Source organism: Canis lupus, chromosome 26, assembly GCF_003254725.2.
Source record: "Canis lupus dingo isolate Sandy chromosome 26, ASM325472v2, whole genome shotgun sequence".
Classification (NCBI taxonomy): domain Eukaryota; kingdom Metazoa; phylum Chordata; class Mammalia; order Carnivora; family Canidae; genus Canis; species Canis lupus.
This window is the reverse complement of record NC_064268.1, coordinates 22,059,524-22,077,945: the sequence shown is the minus strand read 5'-3', so window position 1 is coordinate 22,077,945 and position 18,422 is coordinate 22,059,524. Positions and strand designations below refer to the sequence as shown.

The 18,422-nt window shown below is 37.6% G+C and overlaps 1 protein-coding gene across 1 annotated transcript in view; it reads left to right on the top strand.

The window, feature by feature from the left end:
• The window catches only part of TTC28 (tetratricopeptide repeat domain 28), a 628,115-nt gene that overhangs the window by 247,234 nt on the left and 362,459 nt on the right, over positions 1-18,422 (top strand).

Below are 18,422 nucleotides of genomic sequence, written 5' to 3'. Positions count from 1 at the left end.
AAAACAACTGTTGGTTTCTTTAGTCCATGTTTAAGCTTAAAAAAATATTATTATTATTATTTTTTTTAATAATAAATTTATTTTTTATTGGTGTTCAATTTACCAACATACAGAATAACACCCAGTGCTCATCCCATTAAGTGCTCCCCTCAGTGCCCGTCACCCATTCACCCCCACCCCCTGCCCTCCTCCCCTTCCACCACCCCTAGTTTGTTTCCCAGAGTTAGGAGTCTTTATTATTATTATTATTTTTTTTTTGAGTCTTTATTATTTTTGAACCAGCTACTGCAGTCCTGTTTTTCTAAACTGAAGTAGGAAGAAGGATATAGAAATGATAAACTGTAAATTAGGAGAAGAAATGACAGCAAAACGCTGGAGATACTCAGTTGGGTAGGAAAGTCATGTTTGCCCTGAGAAAAGTATTATGAAGCTGCACCTATTTGGGAGATCGTTTCCAAAGGCAGTACCTAAAGTGAAAACTATTTAATAGCAAAATGACCTTGAAAAATCCCTTTAAAAATTCCATGCTTAAGGAGCACCTAGGTGTCTCAGTTGGTTAAACGTCTGCCTTCGTCACAGGTCATGATCCCAGGGTCCTGGGACTGAGCTTTGCTTTGGGCTACCTGTTCAGCAGGGAGCCTGGTTCTCCCTCTTCCCACCCCTTCATGCTCTTTCTCCCTATCTCTCTGTCTCACATAAATAAATACTTTAAAAAAATTTCATCTTAGAGATCAGTAATTTTAATACAGCAGATTTTTCCTCCAGTGTTAGAACAAAGCAACATTTCTTTGGTTGAGCCCCAGATATCCTTGGCTTGCATTTATAGGCATGAGGTTTAGGGAAAAGTAATGCTTTATACATTAGAACTACCTACAGCATGGCAAACTGTTCATGCCATGAGAGGTTCATAGAAACTGAGGCTGTTGGGTGCCTGGTTAGCTCAGTCATTTGGGTATCAGACTATTGGTTTCAGCTCAGGTCATGATCTCATGGGTTGTGGAATTGAGCCAACATAGGGCTTGGAACTCAGCGGGGAGTCTGCTTGAAGGTTCTCTTCTTTGACCCTCCCATCCCTCAAATAAATAAATAAATCTTTTTTAAAAAAGTGAGGCTGACTGAAGGGGGAGCACATTCACAACTTTCATCCCTCATTTATATTTCTTGTTCCCACATCTTTCCTTTCCCCATCCCCTCACATTCATTCCTCTCTTTCTGCTTCCCTCTCTCCCATTCCTTTCTCCCATCCTCCCTTTCAGTCATCTTTCTCTCCTGGTCCCCTCTCTCTAGCTCTCTAGGGCACACAGGTGTGGCACTATAAGTACTTGGGCTTTTGGGTTCTTGTAATGATGATTTTAGGCACTTACTGAATCATCTTTGGTTTGAAATGGGGTGAGAATTGGTGTTCTAGCCTGACAAGGTTTATGCTATACCTTATATAACATTTATGTTTCTGGAGCCATTTAGTCCTGGGGCAACTAGTGTCATCCTGAAAATTGGGTCTGAACCAGGCTTTTAGGGCATCCAGTCTGGTCTAGGTACTTTAAAAATATTCAGGCTGTGTTCACAAACTCTGAGGATATGTAATAGTCTAACGATTAATTTTGAGGCTACCTGAGACTTGGGATATACCCAGGGATCTTGGACTGAAAGCCCTCTTGAGTATTAAAGGAGTCTTTTCCAAAATGAAATTCATGTGACCTGAATTTCTTTGTACAGTCTGAGACACTGTATTTTATAATAGAAAGAACACTGAATGGAAGATGAGAAATTTGGTTTTGTACTATGACTTACTCGCTGTGTTCTGAGGTCATTGTTTCTCAGCTTTTCATGTTCGTGACATATTTTCTAATAGAGTTTTGGTGACATAATTGAAAGGAAATAAGGCAAATAGCACTAAACACATCAGCAACAATTCGGCAGTTATAATCAGAGTATCACAGACTCTTGGAGCCTGTGAAAGCATCCTTGGTTGGTATATATTTATTTGGTCATTCTTTCAGCATTGTTTTTCTGCTAGAGCTGTTCACTGCCCTACTGAGCGTTCTCACATAATTATGATGCAATAGCGTTTGTGGTTTCATTAAATACACTCTTTGGCAGTGGCTTTTTGGTATGTTGCTCCTCTTGCCTCTTATTCATAGCATGTCTGTACTCTGAATTTGTGCTTTCATCTGTTAAGACAGTAGGCACTGTCTTACCTATCTCAGGACTGTTGTAAGGTTCAGTGAGCTATAAAGGATGCAAAAGTTTTATAAGACTTTTATGAGGTTATGAAGGGCTATAGAACTGTAGAGATTTTTGTTTGTTCTCTTGTCTCTTGCCTTACTAGGCAGATTATTGGAACCAGGAACTGGACATTTTTTCTTTACTTTGTTCCCAGTATGTGGCTCAATGTTTGGCACATGAAAGCTAGTCAATAAATATTCATTAAATTTAAATCTAAAATTATTTTTATTCTTTTTTTTTTAAGATTTTATTTATTTATTCATGAGAGAGAGAGATTGGCAGAGACAGAGGCAGAGGGAGAAGCAGGCTCTATGCAGGAAACCTGATGTGGGACTTGATCCCGGGACTCCAGGATCACACCCTGGGCCAAAGGCAGGTGCTAAACCAGTGAGCCACCCAGCGATCCCCTATTTTTATTCTTAATATTGGGTTGGTTTGCAGCACAGCCAAGCTCCTCTGTGCAAAGTGGAATGAATGAGTAATGCAGAGACCCAGCTGTGGGCTGGTAGATCTCTTCTTGTGCACAGAGGAGCAAGGTGAGTAAGTGGAGCATTTGGTGGGTTTGGATGTGAAGCAGGGACCAAAAGACCATCAGAGATTTAGGTGCCCTCTTTTTTGAAAAGCATTCCCCCTAAATGTAATCAGCTGAATTGTCGCATGGCTGCTGTATGCAAGTAGAGTACAGCATTTTGTTTAGTCTGGTTTGAAATGTTCTAAGTGGTTTTTATTATTATAGTATGTCTATTGGAGGCTCTTCCACAGCCTTATAGATTTCATTTTCTTTAATTGGGATGGGGAGGGAGAGAGAAGAGCATTTACTTGGCATTCTTGCCTTTTAGAGCTGTGGGTTATTGATTCAGTGGCCTAGAATAGTAATGCTTGGAAGTAAAGGTTCCCTTGGGAGCACCAATGTTAAAGGGCAAAGGGAAAATGATTAGAATTTAAATCTCCAGACTCCACTGAATTTGTGGCTTCATTAAAAAAGAGGGGGAGGAGGAAATGATCTGGGCCGGTGCTGTAGGCTTTGTTTAACACTTGCATCCACAAACTGATAACTCAGAATTATAGCCTTTACATGTTGAGCTATGTGGCCAACTGTGAACAGCCAGGCAGTGGACACTGATTTTACTGCCAGACAGCATTTTGAGCCATGCTTGTTTAGGGCCAATCAATTCTAGAAAAATATCTCTTCTTTTCTAAGGGAGAATGTAACTTTTGGCTTTGGCTTTTTTTTGAGTTAGTGAAATCTTTTCTGCCTGTTTGTGGAACATGTAATCACCAAATTACGCACAAACTTTGTTCTTTGATGTGTCACTTTTTAGAAATTCTATTTTCCCCAAATCAGGTTTTCTTTTTAGACTATTTATCTGATACTTTATATTGCTACTTTAAATAGTACATTCCCTAGCTTGTCTATTAGCAGAGGGGAACAATGAGAAATAATGGGAAGAACATTAGACTATAATGACAAACAGGTTCTGCTACGAAATTGCTGTGTGACCTTGGACAAACCACTTAACTTCTCTGAGCATCAATTTCTTTATGTTTAAAGTGGATGATTTGGATTAATGACTTATGGGTTTCCTTGAACTTGGAAATTTTGTCATTCAATTAAGTGTAGTCTAGTTAATCTTTCAACTTTCAGCTAGTCTGAAAAATAGTGTCTTTGTTAGGGGAGGTGGGAAATGTGGATGCTTTCCTTGTAGAGAGCCCCTGTAGTATTAGTGGTTAAGAGTGTGGGCTCTGGAGCTAGAAGATTTGGGATGGAATCCCTTGCTCTGCAATTTACTAGGAGATATTTGATCCTGGTTAGTTCTTTAATCTCTTTATTTCAGTTTCTTCATCTCTAAAATGGTGATATTAACAATGCCTACTTCCTAAGATTGGTAAAGGTAATACACTCATTACAGGCCTGTTATATAACATATGTAATGATTAATTGGTTGTTTTCCTAATGAATTTGCTTCCCAGTGATTCTACTTCAATAAATATTTAATGCAGCATATATTTTCTTAGCACATCCCAATAGATGGAAAAGGCTGCCAAAAGAGTTTGGAGTTGCAAGGAAATGTCATGTTGATGTTAGAAATATGGAATACTTTCTAAGAACACAGAGAGTTAACTAAGTACAATCACTGAATTAACATACATAGTTCAGTAAGTAACCTGCAGAAAATTCCTATCAATGATATTTTACTAGTGCTTCAATTTATTTTGAAACCTGCTTTAAAATCAGTTTTTTTCAAACTATAAAGAGAAGGATTGTGATACTCAACAATTAACAGACCTGTAATTCTAGCATTGTGACCTTAGACCAGTTACTTCCACACAGTAGGGATTAAATTTTCTCATGTGAAAATGAGGTGGCTGGAATATCTGATCTTTAAAGTACCTTCAGGTTGATCTTTTAGAATTTAGGACCTAATAGCATAGCTCAAGATTTTGGTTTTTGGTTTTTTGGTTTTTGGTTTTTGGTTTTTTTGGTCTGTATCAGCCATAGTTGTGAATATTTTTCAGATTCTAAGAAATATGAAATTTATCAGTGCCTTTCCTGATTTTGCCTGCTTTGATGAAAGATGAGCCACAGTTCATATCCAAATAGTGATTAGGCCTTGAGTACATGGTGTTTAAAAATGTTGCTTTTGTTTGAATATATTTTGTAATGTAAATAATTTGGTTGAGCAGCATATGTCAGTGATGACATAGCCCTACAAGGACATGGGGGTTGTTTACACAAGGTTTATATAAATACACAATAACAGTGGATATTCGGTTGTCTCTGTTTTTTAAAGGAAAATGTTTTCTGGCACTAGAACTGCCTCCCTGAAGAATAAAGGAGAAAGGAAGGAAGATTGATTTGCTTTATAAAAACATATGTATAGTAGATATTTGTGTGTGTTAAAAACAAATCTGTATCCATGAAACTATGCACATACATATCTCTAAATTGTCAGACCTGACTGGGGGTATCAGTCCAAGTTTTTGAACTGAAACTTAAGTCCCTGCCTGGGGACTGGAAATTAAAAATTAAAGTATGGAGGCTTTTGCTTAAAATGGTATGCTGGTTATTCATCTTGTTGACAATAAGTAGATCATTTACGCTGGTTCACTAGGAGTCATAGTTAACTGGTATAGCTCCAACATGTTTCTGACTATTCTGAGGAGGAGAGAGACAAAATATTGAGCAACCAGGGACAATATAATATCCTGAAGGCTACACTATTGAAATGCGGTGTGTTCTACATGCTATAGGTTTCATGAAAACAAAGCAAGAGACCACCCTCATTAAGGAGATTGGGCAGTAGCCCAAGCAGCTGTGAAAGTGAATAGAAAACAGTCCCTGTTTGTCTCGGCTTTTCCATTCATTATGTCCAGAAGTTTAGTGTCACCAAGCACTGAGGTCACATTGATTATTGAGGTATGAAAGTCATAGTGATATTGCTGCAGAGGAGATCTTTTTATAACAGTAAGTTGAATCTTGTATCAGCTAAAGTTGTTTTGGTAGTGATTTTGGTATGAGGAATAAAGACTGCACCAGGGAAGGGCTCCCCATATTGAGCTGAGTTTAGGAACCCCAGAATCTGGATTTTATATTTGAAATCATGGGAACAGTGGTAACATAAAATGTTTTTAGTTGTTTTCAAAATTAAATGTAATAAACTTTAAGTGTTATATCCAAGACACTGTGCTAGTGACTTTGGATAAAAAGGAATTTTACTATAATATATGTACAAAATTATACACTAAAATTATTAAGGCTTATGGGGAAAAAATGAGGAGAGGTGTAGACTACTCAAAATCTCTGCAACTTTGAATCATGGAACTAAAAAACTAATAGCTTTACAACCTAGGCAGGCAGCTCAGCATGGGTGGAAGATGCCATAGATATTAAAAATGTACTAAAAAAAGAATTTAAAAAATGCTGATTTACAGAAATGTGAGATAATGTATATAAATTTGGGGCCCTGAGCCAGTGGGTTTGCCACTGAGGTGGGCACAGATGGAAGTAAGAGTTGCCCTGAGATGAGAACTAGAAATTATCCCTCTTTTAGCCTTATGTACAGGCATTCACTTTTCATTTTTCTTAAAATAGAGCAAAGGGCCATGTCTGTGTAACAGCCTAGCTGAAGCCATTTTACTTTTCCTTCTGAAGGTTATAATTCTAGTCTACTCTTCCAGCTCTTCTTGCCTAACAGAAAAAATCACATATGAACTAATATGACTTCAGTATTCTATTGACGAGAACTAAGTGGTGCTTTAGAAACATATGTTGTTGCAGAACAGACTATAAAAGAGCAAGATATGCACTCTACCTACATGAAATTGATCTTCTAGTTGAGAATATGGAAGTAGAGTTAAATGATGAAAGGTTTAAAAATGACTCAAAAAATACTGCAAGAGGGATCCCTGGGTGGCGCAGCAGTTTGGCGCCTGCCTTTGGCCCAGGGCGCGATCCTGGAGACCTGGGATCTAATCCCACGTCGGGCTCCCAGTGCATGGAGTCTGCTTCTCCTCTGCCTATGTCTCTGCCTCTCTCTCTCTCTGTGTGACTATCATAAATAAAAATAAAAATTAAAAAAAAATACTGCAAGAAATAACAAAGTACAGTATGTGATTATCAAATGATTAATGTTATGGGTTACCACAGGGGAGAGGCATAGGGAGGTGGGTGAAATAGATGGAGGGGATTAACAACTACACCCATGATGGGTACTGAGTAAGATACAGAATTGTTCAATCACCTTATTTTACACCTGAAACCAATATAACAATGTTATATTGTAACTATACTGGAATTAAAAAACATAATAAAAAACAAATTAATGCTTCTCAGGAGCTATACAATATTTAAGATTCTGTAGCTATTAGATATTTAGTGTTTTTTTTTCTCCCTCATATTTCCTTCCTTTCACCTATGAGGTGTTCTTTATTTTTCATTTGTTAAGGATTTATCTATTTGAAAGAGAGAGAGAAAGCAAACATGCATCTGCACAGTGGAGTGGGGGGGGAGGGAAAGGAAGAGAATCTCCAGCAGACTCCCTGCTGAGTGCAAAGAGCAGCCCCTGCTCAATTCCAGAACTCTGAGATCATGACCTGAACTGAAATCGAGAGTCAGACAAGTCAGACACTTAACCAACTAAACCATCCAGGTGCCCCCACCCTAAGGCATAGTTTGAAAAGCTCTTAATGAAGAGTACTTTTAGAATCAGAGTCTAGAAAGAATATTTATGTCATCTGACTCAGTTACCCATTCAAAGATCTATATTTTAGGGATGGATCTTTAGCTTTCTCTTCTAGTGTTGAGTAACTTGTGATTGTTTAGTCAGTATATTCAATTCAACAGGTTTTCTGAACACCGAGTATTGCATAGCACTGCTAATTGCTGAATAAGATGTGGTCCCTGCCCATCAAGAGGGAGTGGGAAAAGAGGCATAAACAAAGTAATGTGAAAGTACAAAAGAAAGAGAGATAAATGCTAAGTGATAAAACTGCATGTCTTCTTGAAAAAAATGGAATTGGAGTGGAGTTTAGAAAGATTGCAAGATTTTGGCAGACATACTGGAAGAGAAAAGTACTTTTGGCAGAAGTGGAGCAAAGAATACTCATAGGAAAATGCTGAATGTGATCAGAAATAGTAGAGTTGTGGGTGGAGTAAAGTTTGTGTGGGGGCTCATCGATGGGGGTGTTTAGTAAAAGATAAAATTAGAAAAGTAGATTGGAGCCGAATTGTGAAAGTCTTTGGATACCAGACTCAAGAATTTGATTTATTCTATATGTAGTGGTAAACCAGTTAAAGTTTTGAGCTAGTGGATACATGATCAGAGTTCAGAAATGAAAGAAACCTGATAGTTGAGTGCCTACTCACTATTGCTAATATTATGTGCTTTATATTCTTATTTACTCCTTATAAGAGTCCTGAAAAGTAGGTATTTGTGTATGGTGGAATTATATGTGAACTCTTTGTACCTTTTGTTCATTCTTGCTGTGGACCTAAACATGTTTTAAAAAATAAGGTTTATAAAATTTTAAAGAGTAGGTTTTTTTCATGGCGCATCATGGAATGGTGATCCTAATATGTTAAAAAAAAAAGGCGGGGAGTTAGATGTGTCCATGTGCAATATGAACGTAAGTGCACAGAAGAGCCTGGGAAAGGGCAAGGTCAGTGGCTAACAGACGTTACTTCTGTGGCGGGAGGTGGAACTGGGGGTGGTGTTGCTGAGGAACTATCTCGTTACCTATATACTTATCTATTTGAATTTTTACTAAAATGTTTTCATGTGTTTACCTTTTTTAAACAATAAGGTTTTTTAAAAAAGTAGGTTTAATCTCTGTTTACAAGTGAGTAGACTGAAACCCTGAAATGATTTGTTCAAGGTCACATAGCTGGTAAGTGACTGCTCAAGGAAAGTCTATACTTGTCTCATTTTTGAAGTCTATCCTCTTTCCACTTAGGAAGTACATTAGAGAAGAGGTTGAATGCAGAAATGTAAACCTGTTGCAGAAGGTGGATGATGGGAAGCTGAATTAGCAGTGGTAATATAAATGGAGAGATATAAAGAAGTGTTATGGATGTAGACTTGAAAGAACTTAAGAGACTAATGGGATGAGGGTAATAAGGGAGGGGAAGTATTGAAGATTCCCGTTTAACCAAAAAAAATATCTTCATTTGGTCACCAAAAATTTAATGCACACTTATCACATACCTGAAACTGTTTTAGGCAATGAGGTTTCAGAATTGAACAAAATAAAGTCCGTGCTTTCGTGGAATTTATATTCTATATGGCAGAGATAGAAACAATACATACATATGTTGGGATGAACACAATTTTATCTTGGGTATAATAGAGAGGCATTTCTGAAGAAGTGGTGTATAAACACAGACCTGGAGGAAGTAAGGGAAAAAAGCCATGTGTTTCCTGGGGAAAAAAAAGACTAGTTCAGGCAGAGAGATCATCAAGGGCCCACAGGAGGAAATATGCTTGTTGTACTCACAGAATGGGAAGGAGAACAATTTGGCTGGACTGGAGAAACTGAGGGCAAAATGGTAGAAAAGGAGGTCAAAGAGGTTGTTGGGGAGAGGGCAGATCATGCAGGGTTTGAAGGCCATGGTAAGGACTTTGGATTTTACTGTAATGGAGAGACATCAGAGGGCTTTGAGCAAAGTAATGACATGGTCAGACTAATGCTCAAGAGACTCCTACCTGCTGTGTAGAGAATAGGCTATATGGTGCAAGGGTCAGATCCATTAGACCAATTGGGAGGCCTTTGTTTTAATGTAGGCAAGAGACAATGATGGCTTGGTCCAAGTTGGTGGCATTGGCTTGGTCCAAGTTGGTGGCATTGGAGTGATGGGAATTAGTTGAGTTCTGGATATATTTTTTTGAAGTAGGACTAATTAGAGTTGCTGACGAATTTTGTATGGGGTGTGAGAGAAAGAATGGAACCAAGTTATTTAGCCTGAGCTACTGGTAGAATGGAGTTGCTATTTATTGAGCAATAGGAAGAATGCAGACAAAAGAGGTTTTAGGTGAAGGGAGTTGGAATTCAAAGTTCAGCTTTGGATGCCTATTAGACACTAAGTGGAAATTTGAGTACACAACTGGAATTTAATGAATTTATAAATTTGAGAGTTGTAGATTATGACTGGTCAGTTACCCTGAAATTACCAACTGTAAATAGAGATTGGTGAGGGAATGTGGACAGTATGGGATTAACATTTAACTACTGTGGGCAAAGGAAAGTGTCTCAATGTCTTTGATTTTCAAAGAAAGTGCATAATAAAGCAAGAAACATAACAAATGTCTGAGAGCCAAATACTGGGAACTGGAATATTTAGAAAATAAGATCAGAAATCAGGAAGGGAAACCAAGAAAGAATGGCCAGAGCATGAGTGACTACAACTGTTCTTTCTGCCAGTCTCTTCCAACACACTTCCTAACTGGAAAGATGTAGACTTGAAAAGAATGGAGAGAGAATGGAGTTATTGAGGCCAAAAGAGAAAAATGTTTCAAGGGTAAGAAAGTGATAGGTTACATAAGGTAAGACTGAGAATTGATCAATGGATTTGACAGCAAAATGTCATTTGGTAACCTTGCTTAGAGAAGTTTTGTTGGGAAGGTTCAAGAAAATCAGAGATGAAGTAGTGACCAAGAATGGGTAACTTCCTGTATTTTGAAGCTCTGTTAGGAGGTGCACATACATTTATGATGATAATTCTTTCTGATGAATTTGCCCTTTTGTAATTAGGCAGTGTTTCTCTTTGTCTCTACTCTTTGTTTTGAAATCTACTTTGATATTAATATGACCATTTGCTGTAGCCACTTGAAGGATGATTTGGTCTAGTTTGGCTCTCATATTCATTTGACATTTAAGATTTTAAGTTGAAGGTATTTATTTGCACAGTGATATGGGTTTCGTGCAGTGTTGTGCATTCTAGCTCTCCTGTTTATTTCCTCACTTACTGGTGTTGGATAGCTGATGAACTTAGAAACAATTACCACAGGTCAGGTCCAGAGATATCCTGTCAAAGAATCAAATCTGATCTGTTATCTATACTTGGAAGATGACACAGGTGAAAATCATATTTTCTGTGCCTCATTTATGTCAGAAACAGCTTTGGGGTTGAGGGAGTACTCAGCTGATGATGTGGAGAAGCAGCTAGGAGCTCTTGCCAAATCTAATAGAGACTAATAAAATGCCTCGGTACAGTTGTCAAAATTGCTGCTATGATACTGTAGATTAGTATATTCACTTCTGTATCTTGAGGGAAAATGCAGAGAATTTACTTTAATTTGACATTTGGTTGGTTTGGATGATGGTTTGCTTTATTTCTTTTGATAGCTTGGATCATTCTAGTAGTCACGTTCCTTCATGACTATTGCACCTATCCCTTAATAAAGCTCATGTTGCTAGTTACAATAGAATAATTAAGTTCTATTGGGTCTGGGCTGCTTCTGTAATGCTTACCTTTTAGGAAATTTGAATTTGGATCTGGCTGTCTACTGCTGTCCATTTTATTCTTTAGACAAATCATGAAGAATAGGTACTCTCTCTTCCAGTGCCTCTGCCAATACACGTCAAATATGTCTTAGACTGCTGTGGAGATTGAAGGGATACTTAGTTTTTAATCTAATCTATTGAGGTATCAGAGAAATATGTTTTGAAATATAAATAGAACATAATTTTTAAGGAAAAAAATAGTCTTTAAATCTTGCAGTTTTCTTTGGCAGAGGAACAATATTAACATCTGGTTACCAAACTGTGGTACCCTTAAGAGAATTGGAGGTGGTCCAATTTCCAATAAAATATTGGATTAAGTGACTTCACTTGAGTTTTTATTATTTTTAAGTACATTTTTAAACCTCTGTTCTCCCTATAATTTGCAGTTTGCATTTACTTGCAAGCAGTGATTTTAGTTTACATGATGAATCACTCTCTATAGCAACATTTGTAGGATACCACAAGAAGTATCGTCAGAGTGAAAATGCCAGGTTACTAAAACACTGTAGACAGGAAGGCACCATTTACTAATAAGGCAGCTCCGTCCTTGAATCTTTGTGTTGGAAGGGAAGGAACTGATATCTTTGGGCACTGCTTGTACCAGGAGCTTTACATATTTTATCTCTTTTAGGTTTATATTAAGCCTTTAAAGTAGACTTATTCATTCCTCACAACAATCTGCTGAATCAAGAAGGACAGATATTATAATTTCTGTTGCACTAGTTTGCAATCTTAGAGAGAGGTTTGTGAGTTGCCTAAGACCACATAGCCAATCAGTGGTGGAGCTGGGACCAGACCCCAAATTCCTCATCCTTAGTTTATTCCTTCCACTGGATCTCCTGATACTTTTCTTTTCTTTCTTTTTTCATTTCTTTTCTTTTTTTTTTTTTTGAGAATGTAATGGTTAAGAACTGTGAGAAACTTGAGTGGTTCATTTTTCTAGTTAGTTCAGCTTTCTCACCTAACTTTCTCTTTCAACAACTACAAATCTAGTACATGTATGTGCCTAATACCAAGATAAATACTGTCCCACCCTGTAGGAGTTCAGAATAGGATAGGTAAGGCAGGTGTGAAACAAATGCTAGCAGTGACATTTAACAGGTGTTGGTTTCTGAGGGCCCAGAGAAGTTGTAATTTATGTAAACTTTCCCAATGACATAGTGGAAAAGTTAGGCCTGGAGCACTCATCTGTAAAAATGGGGATAATAGCACATTCTTCTCAGGCTTGTTGTGAAGATTAAATGGATTATCAGATAACCCATGTATAGAGTATTTAGAACAGTACCTGGCACAGAGTAGCTGATCAATACATTAAGCTTCAGTTTCATGCTTTTTCTACTCCATAAAACTACCTCTCCAGATTGGTGTAGATGAGAAGGTGGAGAATTAAATAGGTCTATCTCATAGACAGAAACAGTAGAGGAAAAACATGCTTTTTCTTATGGAAATTTAACCAACAAATTATTACTCTTTAGCAGAAGGGACTGATTATAAGTAATTGGATTTCATACAGCATACAGAATTACACAAACCAGTCCTCTTAAGCATGTTCCTTATTCTTAGCTCCTCCTACATTTCTTATGTGCCTGGATCCCCACATTTGTTGGGTTAGTTTGGGGATTTGTTTTATTGCCACATGTGTCACAACTTTGGGAAGGAGGCATTTTTTATTTTGATATATGTAGATGATGATTTTTATGCTGTTCCAGCAGTATTCGATGATTTTATTCTCCTGAATACTCCTATTTAAGACAAACAGACAAAACAAAATTACTTCTCTTTCCTCCAAGTTAAACCTAAAATATGCTCACTTTGGACTTTATTCTCAGTGTATATTAACAGTGGAACTTTTAACTCTCCTCAGAGGTGGTATGCTAACAATGCTTTCTTCATTTTTAAAAAAACTTTGTATTATAGAATAATTTTAGACTTACAGAAAATTTGCAAAAATAGAACAGAGTTTTTATGTACTGCTCACATCGCTTTCTTTAATGTTAACATGTTGATTAAACAAAGTATAATTATCAAAACTAATAAGCGAACATAGGTACAATATTATTAACTAAATTACAGCCCATACAAATTTCTCCAGTTTTCATTAGTTTCATTAGTTTCACTAATGTCCTTGTTCTGCTCTAAGATACAATCTGGAATCTCACATTGCGCTTAACTGTCCTACCTCTCCATAGGCTGCCTCTACTATGTGGCTTGCCTTCCTTGTCTTTGTCAGTCTTTAACATTTTTTTGTAGTGCAGTTCTGCTAATGATGAATTTTTTCAGCTTAAAAAAATCTTTTTATTGTATTTATTTTTAACTGTGATAAAATAACACATAACACAGAATTTACCATTGTAACCATTTTTCAGAGTACTGAAACTGTGTACCCATTAAACAATAGCTCCCCATTCTTGCCAGTCACCATCCTACTTTCTGTTTCTATTAATATGACTACTCTAGGTATCTCATATCAGTGGAAACATACCATATTTTTCTTTTTGTGACAGGTTTATGTCACTTAGTAAAAATGTCTTCAAGGCTCATCTTTGTTGTAGCCTGTCCTGTGTGTGTGTATATCAGAGTTTCCTTTCTAAGGCAGAATAGTATACTATTGTATGTATGGATTTACCACATTTTGTTTGTCTGTTCATCTGTCAGTAGAAACTTGGGTTGCTTCTACCTTTTGGCTATTGTGAATAATGCTGCTGTGAACATTGGTGTACAAATATCTGTTCTGGTCCCTGCTTTCAGGGATTTGGGGGTATATACCCAGAAGTGAAATTGCTAGATCAAATGGTAATTCTATTTTTCATTTTCTGAGGAACTGCCATACTATTTTCCATGTTAGTTTTTATATGTCTGAAAATGTTTTTTTTTTTTTTTTTTCTTTTCGGGTGGTGTTTAAAAGATATTTTCATGAAATCTAGAGATTTCTTTCAGAGATTTAAAGATGTTGCTCTGGGCACCTGGTGGCTCCATTGGTTAAGGGACTGCCTTCAACTCAGATCACGATCCTGGGGTCCTGGGATTGAGCCCCACCTCCCGCTTCCTGTTTCGTGTTTTCCATCTGACTCTGCCCCTTTTCCCATTCATGCTCTCTCATGCTTACTCTCTCTCTGTCTCAAGTAAATAAATAAAATCTTTATAAAAAATATTGTTCCACTTGTCTTTCTTGCATTGTTTGCAAGAACAAGTTTGCTGTCATTCTTTGTTCTTGTGTTAAATCTTTATTTTTTCTGGCTGCTTTTAAGATTTTTTCTTTATTAATATGTTTTAAAAATTGATCATGATGTGCCCCATAGTTTTTGTTAAATCGTTTTTTATTTTTAAAATAATAGTTTTTATTAAATCTGGAAAATTTTTGGTTTTATTTTCCCAAATGTTTTTCTGCCTTCTCTTTCCTTTTTTTTTTTTTTTTTTTTAAGATTTTATTTATTCATGAGAGACACAGAGAGAGGCAGAGACATAGGAAGAGGAAGAAACAGGCTCTGCCCCGGGACCCCCGATGTGGGACTCGATCCGGAAACTCCAGGATCATGACCTGAGCCGAGGCAGACGCTCAACCGCTGAGCCACGCAGGTGTCCCTCTCTCTTTCCTTTTGGAGATCTGATTGCACATACATTCAAGGCTGCTTGAAGTTGTTCGCAGCTCAGGAATGTTCTTTTTTTTTTTTTTTTTAAGATTTATTTATTTATTTATTCATGATAGAGAGAGAGAGAGAGAGAGAGAGAGAGAGAGGCAGAGACACAGGCAGAGGGAGAAGCAGGCCCCATGCAGGGAGCCCGACGTGGGACTCGATCCAGGACTCCAGGATAACGTCCTGGGCCAAAGGCAGGCGCTAAACCGCTGAGCCACCCAGGGATCCCCACGGATGTTCTTTTGAAACATTGTGTCTTTTCGTTTTTGTTTTCAGTTGGTTTGTCTTCAAATTTACTTTTGTTTTTCCTTCATTTGTGTCTTTGTGTCTATTGTTTTTTTAAAGATTTTGTTTTATTTACACCCAATTTTTATTATTTATACCCAACATGGGGCTTGAACTTAGAACTCCGAGATCAAGAGTCACATGTTCTACTGACTGCGCCAGTCAGGCACCCCTGGTTTGTGTGTTTCAAAAATATCTTCCAGGTCTCTCCTCAACATGATCATGGTTTTTTCTAGTTTCTTGAACATGTGGAATATTGTTATAATAATTCTTTTAATGTTTTTGTCTACTGATCTCTTTCATTTCTGGTTTGGTTTCTATTGATTTATTCTTCTGCTTGTTAAGGGTTGTATTTTCCTGCTTATTGGCTTGCCTGATAATTTTTTTTAAAAAAGATTTTATTTATTTATTCATGGGAGACACATAGAGAGAGAGACAGGCATAGAAACAGGCAGAGGGAGAAGCAGCCTCCATGCAGGGAGCCTCACGTGGGACTCGATCCTGGGTCTCCAGGATCACACCCTGGGCTGAAGGTGGTGCTAAACTGCTGAGCTACCCGGGCTGCCCGCCTGATAAGTTTTGATCTGATGTCAGGCATGGTGAATTTTGCCTTGTTGGATGCTAGGTACTCTTGTACTTAAACAATATTAAGAATTTTGTTCTGAAGCTTTGTTGTTGTAAATTACTTGGAAATTGTTTGACCCTTTTGAGGCTTGCTTTTTAACGTTGAGTGGGACCAAGCAGCTGTTAATCCAGGCTAATTTTACTCCACCCTTAAGACAGTACCTTCATGTCCCATGAATTGTGAGGTGGGTTTTGTTTTGTTTTGTTTTGTCTTTCGCTCAGGCTAGTGAGAAGAATATTCCTGGTCTTCTGTTGAGCTCCAGAGAGAGGTTCCACCTGCTTCTTTCTGGTGGTTCTTTCCTCATCCTTGGATAATTTTCTCAAACTAATGTGCTAATCAATTTTGAAATGAAAATTTGGGATGGGAGGACCCTCCCTCTGAAGATCTCCACAGTTTTTTTCTCAGTGCCTCTCTCTCTTCTCCAGTATTCTGTGTGTGAATACTACACACCACAACCTTTTGAGTTCCTTACATGGTCTTCTCAGCTAAGGGGGACTGCTGGATTCTTTTTGGCTCCTGCTTTACAGAGTTGCAGCCGAAAACTCTCTATGCAGTAAGCTTGAGCAGTCATAGGGCTCACCTCTTCCTTTGTCCTCACTCAGGAATCACTGTCCTTTGCTGCCTCATGTCTAATGTCTGAAAAGTGTCATTTATTCTCTATTTCCTCCCAGTTTTTCAGTGAAGTAATTAGGTGGGTAAGTCTTGTCCCTATTATTCCATCTTGCCTAGAGACAGAATTTGAGCAAGTTATTTAATCTCCTTATGTTCTAGTGTACTCATCTATAAAATGAAGATGATATTTATGGATTTGTGAGGACTGAATAAGATAAATCACATAAAGCACTTACTATAGTTCCTGGCCCAAACTAAGTACTCAGTGAATGTTAGTTATTATTATTGGCACCAAAGTGGGGAGAGAATGGCTTGAACTAGTCTGGGAAACTAGGATCATGAGCCAGTCCTTTTTATTCTGACTCACTTTTAACTGACTCACAAATATTAAAAAGCAAGAACTATTAATGAAAGTGTTTTTCTCCCACTCTTTCCCCTACCCTCAACTCTTCCCACCCTCCCTCTCTTATTTATTTGTCTCTCTCTCTTTATCAGGCCTAAAACATCATTCTCAATACCCTAATCAATGTAGAAGGTAGTAGGGATCCCTGGGTGGCGCAGCGGTTTGGCGCCTGCCTTTGGCCCAGGGCGCGATCCTGGAGACCCGGGATCGAATCCCACATCGGGCTCCTGGTGCATGGAGCCTGCTTCTCCCTCTGCCTATGTCTCCGCCTCTCTCTCTCTCTCTGTGTGTGACTATCATAAAAAAAAAAATAAATAAAAAAAATTAAAAAAAAATGTAGAAGGTAGTAACTTTGTCTGAAACCTTTCCCCCCGCAGAGTCAGAATAGTATAATGATCAGGAACACAGTCTATAGTGAGACGTGGATTGAAATCCTTGCTTCTCCTTTACTAATCTGTGGTAGGTATTCTGAGTGCTTAGTCCTCAGTTGCCTCATTTGTAAAATGAGGCAACACAACGTACTTCATGTGGCTGTTGCAACAATAAAATCAATGTGTATAAACCCTTTAGGACAGTGGCTGTCACACAGCTAGGACTTGGTAAATGGTAGCTATTAGCTTTACTAGTAGTAAAGTTCACGACAGAGATCTAAAATTGAAGTAAGCATATCCAACTCCAACTTTGTAGGCGGTTGTTTTCATTTAGCAGTTTTTTCTTTTTATTTTATGTCTTACCTAATATTTGAATATCACTTTATAGTTCACAGAATATATTTACATACATTATCTTGTTTGGTGTTTGAATCTCTATCTCTGTTTTCCATTGAGGAACCTGAGACCCAGAGAAGATAAGCAGTGAACTGAGGGCCAAACAGTTAGTATAAATGGCAGAGCCACAACTAGATCAGTGATTATGGAACTCCTGTTTGAATATTGTTTGCACTATCCATGTTGCTTCCTAGTGAAACATTTTACTTGTATCTAGAGTTGCATATTGTATCATCAACATTGGATGTTATATTCTTTCAGTGCAAGGATCCTGAAGAGTCTCACTGTTTTTATTTTGCTTAGTGGCCAGCACTCAATGTATAGATATTATTTACATGATATCTATGAAAAGAAAAAACATAATTTTTCTTTTACTGTTTACTTCCCCCAAATGAGTGATTTGAGAAATTAATACATATTTGTGTAGGATACTGTTAAATGGTAATTCTTTCTTCAAAATGTAGATGCAGGGGATCCCTGGGTGGCTCAGTGGTTTAGCGCACCTGCCTTTGGTCCAGGGCGCGATCCTGAAGTCCCGGGATCGAGTCCCACGTCAGGCTCCCTGCATGGAACCTGCTTCTCCCTCTGCCTGTGTCTCTGCCTCTCTATGTCTATTGTGAATAAATAAATAAAATCTTTAAAAAAATTATTAAAAAAACAACAAAATGTAGATGCATAACTAGAGTCTTGAGAGATTTTCATTTTGAAAGAAAATATATTCTATGTAGGTAAATGTATTGCATTTTCTTTTTAGGATAAAGCTTTTCTAGAATTACCTCAAATGGAACTGCTATTTGCCAATTTCATGGAAGTTACAGTAATTCCTGTAGTAGATTCCATTTATAGATCAAATGTCTATGACTAAATAT